Source organism: Suricata suricatta, chromosome 12, assembly GCF_006229205.1.
Source record: "Suricata suricatta isolate VVHF042 chromosome 12, meerkat_22Aug2017_6uvM2_HiC, whole genome shotgun sequence".
NCBI classification, from domain to species: domain Eukaryota; kingdom Metazoa; phylum Chordata; class Mammalia; order Carnivora; family Herpestidae; genus Suricata; species Suricata suricatta.
In genome coordinates this window covers 70,846,541-70,853,794 of record NC_043711.1, presented here as the reverse complement: position 1 = coordinate 70,853,794, position 7,254 = coordinate 70,846,541, and positions in this window count along the sequence as shown.

Below are 7,254 nucleotides of genomic sequence, written 5' to 3'. Positions count from 1 at the left end.
TTAAGAGAAAGCAGGCAAAGAAATGAAACCAAGAGAAATCAGTTTTCTTTCTTGATTGCTTGGCCCTTTGTGAGATGCTAACAAAATAAGTACCCAGAGGTGATGTAGGAAAGAGGGTAAAGAGATAAAAGCCATTTAGAAAGACAATCTATAAACAAAACTAAAGAAAAACCAATGAGAAAACAGGGAAATAAAGTCAACACTATATAAGAAAATTAAAGCACCTTGATTGTGGTGATGATATCATTGATGTATGCATATATCATCTAATTGTATACATTAAGTAAGTGCAGTTTTGTATCTCAAATATATCTCAATAATGCTTTGAAGAAACAAAAGAATTAAAGAATCAAAGAGAAAATTGGGTTATGGTGTCCAAGTGATTCACAGATCTACAAAAATGGCAACTAAGGAAATATCCTTCAGTTAGCAACATGCTGGAATAGAGTTGAGAAAAGGTGAGAGGTCAGTTTTGATCAAGAAGTTTATTGAGATTGATACAGGATTCCAGTTATGGAATGACTAAGTCATGAGAGGGAAAGGCACAGAATAGGAAATACAGTCAATGATACTGTAATAGTATTTTATGGTGACCAATAGTAGCTACACTATGGTGAGCACAACATAATGTACAGAGAAGTTGAATCACCCTGCTGTACACCTGAAGTTAATATAATATTGTGTGTCAACCATGCTCAAATAAAAAAGTTAAGTTCATCAAGATTGTCAAAGTAGAAATAAGGAATTTAGAACAGGAACATAAGAATTCATCATTTATATCCAAATATATACAACAAAATATTTCATACAAAGTATGAGAAGTCAATGTGGAATTTGTTACTTAAAACATTTGATTTAAAAGTTGAGGATGTCCCCTTATTAAGGAAAGTAATCACCATTATGTCCTTTGTCAGAGTGTAAGAATCCTTTGCTGGGTATATGCTGGGTTTTTAAAAAATCCTTATTCTGTGCTCAGGAATATGCTTATGCAAAAATACAAATAGTTCAAGTTCCTTAAGCAACTTGTTCCCTTCCAAATGTACATTTAAGTGCAAAAGTTTTTTTTTTAACTCATCTATGCTGAAATCTTTCTGAAATCTTCTAAATAATAGATGCCCAAAAATAAATGCTGTGAATTGCATCCTAACTGATACACTAGACAAGAGTTCAACAAAAGTTCGAGTCAACATTTCAATGTAATACCTGTACCAGATCTATAGCAAATTATTTAAAAAATATATAGTAAACTTAAACATATTAAATAGTGATAAATTTAATGATATCTTTCTAAGCAAAATTTAAATACACTTTTTGTCTACATTTTAAAAGACAATTATTCATTTCTCTGTCTACTGTGTAACTTAAAATTCTTTCTCATTGTTTGTCTTGAAAGTGCAATTCCTTTTCAGTTTGAATTATCATTAATTTCTCTTTTTAATAAGTGACATGTATTTAATATACTTTTAGGAAGCTTTTCCTTTTAATTAGAACATGATGGGAAAATTTGAGGTGTGTGTGTGTGTGTGTGTGTGTGTATGTGTGTGTGTGTGTGTGTGTGTGTGTGTTCCCTGTGGAACCACAAAGTATGTTTAAATGATCCCAAGGTTGGGATGTTTGAAAAAACTGAACGTTTTGTAAAATTGATTTGAATTATTCGAGTGGAAAATTACCACAGATTAATACATTAACACACTTTTTTTTTCAAAATCTGTCCTATAGCTGAGTTATAAATATCTTTTAATTTTACCTTACTAATTTCTCATTTTGGTCTGTTAGAAGTCAATGTTTATGTGAAATTAGTAGTGTGTACTCTCTAAGAAATTAAGAGGAAAGTGTTTTATCGTTCTCATCTTATATGAATTTATTAAATACATTTTTGTTGGCATTGATGCCCAGGTACATTGCAAAATAAGTTAATCATTCATGTCCTGATCAGATCTGTGTTCTGTAGCACAGAAATAGGATGCGTCTGTAAACAATTCAGGCTTTAACATGGGATCTAAGCAATGTTTAACACTAGTTTTGGTGGTTTGGGCCCACTGATTCATTCATGAAACATTGGCAATTTCCTTGAATCAACACTGTGCAAGGCCCATGCATATGAAGCAGTTTTGTCATGAATTAATATTTTTAATGGGTTTGGTATAAATACACAGATTTAAATACCTTTGGTGCTATAATAAGTTATATGTAAAATGATGGGAAAAGTCTAAGAGGCAGAATTCCATCTGGCAGAATCCTTTCTCAAAGTGTGGGTCATTTGAGCAGAGACTTGGAGGCTTAATAAGGAATATGGCAGGCAGAGAAGAAAACTACCCAGGCAAAGGTGCATACGTATTACACCACATTAATTGTCAAGGTTTGGAGGGAAGCCAGTGTGGATGCCACACAAGGATTGGGGAGGGAAGGCAATAATAGCTAAGGTGACATGATAACTAGGGCTTATATCATAGAAGACATATACCAGGTATATAAATGAGAATTCTGAGTTACAAACAACAGAAATCAAAGTAAATGCTAATGTGACTGGATTGGAGTCCTTTCTTTAAGAATACAGCTGGAAGCGTGTAGTATTTACTCTTAGTTTACAATTATACTCTAAAATTTCAGGTATGAAGGCAACAGATCATATTTTTACAATTTTTTAATGTTTATTTTTGAGAGAGAGAGAGAGAGTGAGCGAGCGAGCGTGAGAGCGAGCAGGGGGAAGGGGACAGAAAGAGAGAGGGAGATATGGAGTCCAAAGTGAGCTCCAGGCTCTGAGCTGACAGCACAGAGCCCAACATGGGGCGGGGCTCAAACTCACAGACCCTGAGATCATGACTGAGCCACCCAGGCACCCCAACAGATCATATTTTAAGTGGATCTAATTAAAGTAGCAAATTCCAACATGTATTTTAATTTTTTGGAGTACTCCAAAGAGAAAATATTAAATTTAATATTTCAACAAGTATTTTCTATAAATATTCTGTGTACTGTCAGAAAAAATTCTCCATTAATCATGCACTATTTGTGTATAATATAAATAAAAGAAACTGATTCTTTAAAAACATAAAAAAAAGTCATTGAAACCCAGGAAGACAGACTTTTAAAAAGTTACAATGCTGAGATATTAAGTAAAATAAGAGTTGAAATCCAGTGGTCTTACTAGTACCATATTAAGAGAATTTCTGTAAGACAGTGATTTCAAAGTGTGGTCCACAATCAGCATCAAATTATCTAGAAAGCTGTTAGAAACGCAGAATCACCAGCTTGAGTCAGAATTACTAAATCAGAAATTCAGGGGTAGGACCCCTTAACTTGTATATTATAAAATGAAATTTGAGAATCACTGGTGACTAAGAAAGAAGGATTTTTGTGGCTTAGTGGTTGATAGAAGTAAGGGCAGAAAAAGTAGATTGCCCTTTTGAGAAGTTTGTCAGGAAAAAAAAAAAGAAACCAGATAGTTTGAGGGAGGAGGAGATGGGGCTATGGAAGCGTAACAATTCATCATATATTTCATTATTGATGGCATTTAATTTTCCAAATAGTGTTTTTTTATTCACCAAAGTTTTACTTTTTTAAACAGTCATATCTTTTTAAGTTTGGGGATTATTTACCATTGCAAACCTGTTCACATATACTCCCATATTTTCTGTTACTTTGACATATTTCTTCTTTCTTCCATTCCATATTTAAAAATATATATCTACTAGAGCCTATCTCAGGGAATACTGGGAAGAATGGCTCTAAAATGATTTATTCTTTCCCCAAAAGCTGGTTTCCTCCATTTTGTGTATTAGCTATTCTATCCTTTCCCAATGTTATGAGACACTTCTTTTATGAGATATTAGGTTCTTATATATACTGCATGTTATTTAATGCAGCAGACAACTGCATTATGTCTTCTGCTCAGAGGCACCACACTATTACCTCCTGTTAAGTTTATGATCAGTTAAGTCCTCGGGTTGTTTTCAAATCACTTCTTTGAAGTGAGGCCTTCCTTATTCAATTTTTATATTATATGAACATCAGTGTAGATACAGTATAAATCTATGATATATATAAATTTAATATTTTAATCATAAATATATTTGAGCTCAATTTCAGACTAAGAATAGAGAGCAACTGTAGGTCAGTGATTCTCAAAGAGCCAGCCCCCCACCCTACTTTAGGGGACCTGGGCCACTGTGTTCTATTAGCTCTGCCGGTGATTTTGCTACATACCACAGTTTGAGAACCACCACTCTTTGCCTTCAGATTTTAATTTATTTTTCATCCTTACACACACCTGAGTGGAAGTGGAGTAACACAGCCAGAATTTAAATTACTTAAGGCCTAGACACACTCACACAGAGATACCCATATTTGTAAAGGAAGATGGTTCTTGGATTGACTTATCCAGAGAGGGCATCAGTAGATGCCCTGAGTAATTCTAATAGTTTTTCCAACTGAAATAATTAACAGTCAGGATCAGAGCAGCATATTGGAGGAAATAGCTTGCAGTATTTTTCTTATGATTAAGTATTGGAGGATAGGTACAATTTGGACATGGTTCTATATCTTAAAAATTTGTGAAATTAAAATCACCTTAAAGGTAGAATTTGAATTATATTAATATTTCAGTGAATAGTATGGTGCTTATCTCTTAATGGATGTTCATTAAATCTGTGTTTACCATGGAAGGGTACCAGTATTTCCTGTACTAAGTATGCACATTACATTTGATTTAAAATATATATATACATATATTTTTTTTTTTTTTGGTAAAGAGCAAAATTCTCTTTAGTTTCCTTCAAATAGTAACTGGAGGAGGGAAGTTAATTGCCATGGAAAGATATTAGATTTTCAAATTGGCTAACACTTTTGTATTTTTCTCAAGTGTAAATCTTTTAGCAAAACTGAAATACATTGGACCAAATATATATTTTTATCTTGAGAATTCTTAAACCAAATGAATTTCAAAGCAACATTAACCCATCTGTTTCTTTGCACTACATTAATAAAATGGCCATTTTAAAGAACTGTTTAATGGCCATGCAATTCTTTGAGAGATATTTTAAGAGAAAGCTAAAAAGACCTTTGAATGAAAGCTTGATAATAAAATAAATCATAAATATTCAGGTCTGTAGTTTGGATCTTGGAAAACAAGGTACTGTTAACATTAAAATACGGAGCAGGGATATGGGGAGGAATTGGGAAAGCCCCTTACCCAGTTTCCTGAGAACGCCTAAGCATTGTTTCCTCTTTGTATAAGGTATAGACAATAGGTATTTTAACACAGAGCTCTGCCCTGTCACAACATTAAGTTTCCTTCTAATCTTTAGTTTTCAAAGAAAGCATTTCTTCCTTTTCTCTACCTTTTTCAAAAGTTTTTAAATTTTAATTTCAATAACCCAACCCTTTTTAGGATGGGTTCCACTATAGGATCTTCTGGAAAGTTACCCCTGCCACACATATATACCTCCTAACCCTCCTATCCCAAAACTTAACCCACCACCAGAAGACAGACATAAAGGCATTGAGTCAGGTATCAGAAAGTACCTGAAAAGGAGAATTCAAAAGCTGTACATTAATAAGATGGAAAAGCCAGAGAAATGTCTTATGTTTCTGAAGTACTAGATTTCTAAGTGTTTGCCTATTAAATTTCTCATTAGAATGGCTATAATTACTAGTGATGCATGGTTCAACTGGTAGAGTGATTTAGTGGGAGTTGAAAAAATGTTTTAGTACCTGACTTATTATACATACAATTAATTACATTTAGCAAATGTATTACCAATTGTAAACACAAGGATAATATATCAAATTGAAAATCCAGTGTACCTTCATCAGTGGAGCACTGTTTTCTGTCTCTTTCCTCTTAGTAGGCATTAGAAATATATGCCTTTATTACAGTGTTGTTGTGTTGAAAACATTAAATTAATGTATCGGGGACTTCTATAACACCCTCAAGATAAATAATTTCATCTTTTCTGAATCACAAAATAAAAATTTTATCCATATTAACAGATACTTCATAGATTACTGGTACATTTAAACTAGCAACCTTCCATGATTTGTAATCAAATTATATGTATCATGTATTACATTTGCATTTCCCATATTATAGTCATGAAATTCCTGATATATGCTGTAATGGGTTTTTGTCAAATGAGAGTATATTTTTACTTGTTAATTTGAAGTCTTCAGTTGGAGATCCAAGAGAACTGTCAACTCTCCCAGCCCCACTAAGTATTTGTGACATGTGAATAGTTCAGTGTGTAGTATGCTCATTTTTCTATTCTAAAGGTCGCCTTGTAAATAAAACTATTTAGTCATGAAAAGCCATTGAAAATACACATAATTCTCTTATAATGCTAGGAAAACACTAAACAGCAAAAGGATATGGCCCACATAATAGAGTAAATATCATGAGGTCAGTATTTAAAATACTCACTATTCCTGATGTATTATACTTTCAGGAAGTGTTTGGTGGCCAGATACATTTTATTTTATGGGTTTTTTTTTAAGTAAAAATGAAACTTACTAAATTTTCCAATGATGTGAACTGAGTCCAAGAAGGAGAAAGTTATGGGTAGAGTTACAGGCTTCACATTATAGAAGTGGTGATGTTTGCATGAAGTTAGGGCCAGTTACTCAACAATCTAGTTCTCCCTGCAGAAGCATATTCATCCTTTGGCAGCTAGTCAAAACTAAACTTAAAATTTTTAAATAACCCTGATGCCATAATCCTTTGCTGCTATTAGTAAACCTAGGCGTACAGAGTTATCTCTACAGGCCTTTTGGCAACAAGAACAAACTAAGTAGACTATAAGATGATGTTTGTAAATTAAAACATCCATTCACCCTGGAATGAATAAGTCACAGGAATAAAAGATACAGCATAGGGCATATATAGTCCATGGTATTGTAATAGCATTATGTAGTGACATAGTAGCTGTATTTATGGTAAACATAGCGTAACAAAAACTTGTTGAATCACTGTGTTGTACCCCTAAAACTAATGTATTGTGTGTCAACTACACTTTATAAAAAATTAATCAAAATATCTAGTCTGGTATGTTTTTAAGCTCCACATCTCTGACAGTCATTTACTTTTGAGCATTTCATGCACTTTATTTTTTTTAATAGTTTATTGTCAAATTGGTTTCCATACAACACCCAGTGCTCTTCCCCATAAGTGCCCTCCTCCATCACCACCACCTCTTATCCCCCTTCCCCCTTCCCCTTCAACACTCAGTTCATTTTCAGCATTCAATAGTCTCTCAAGTT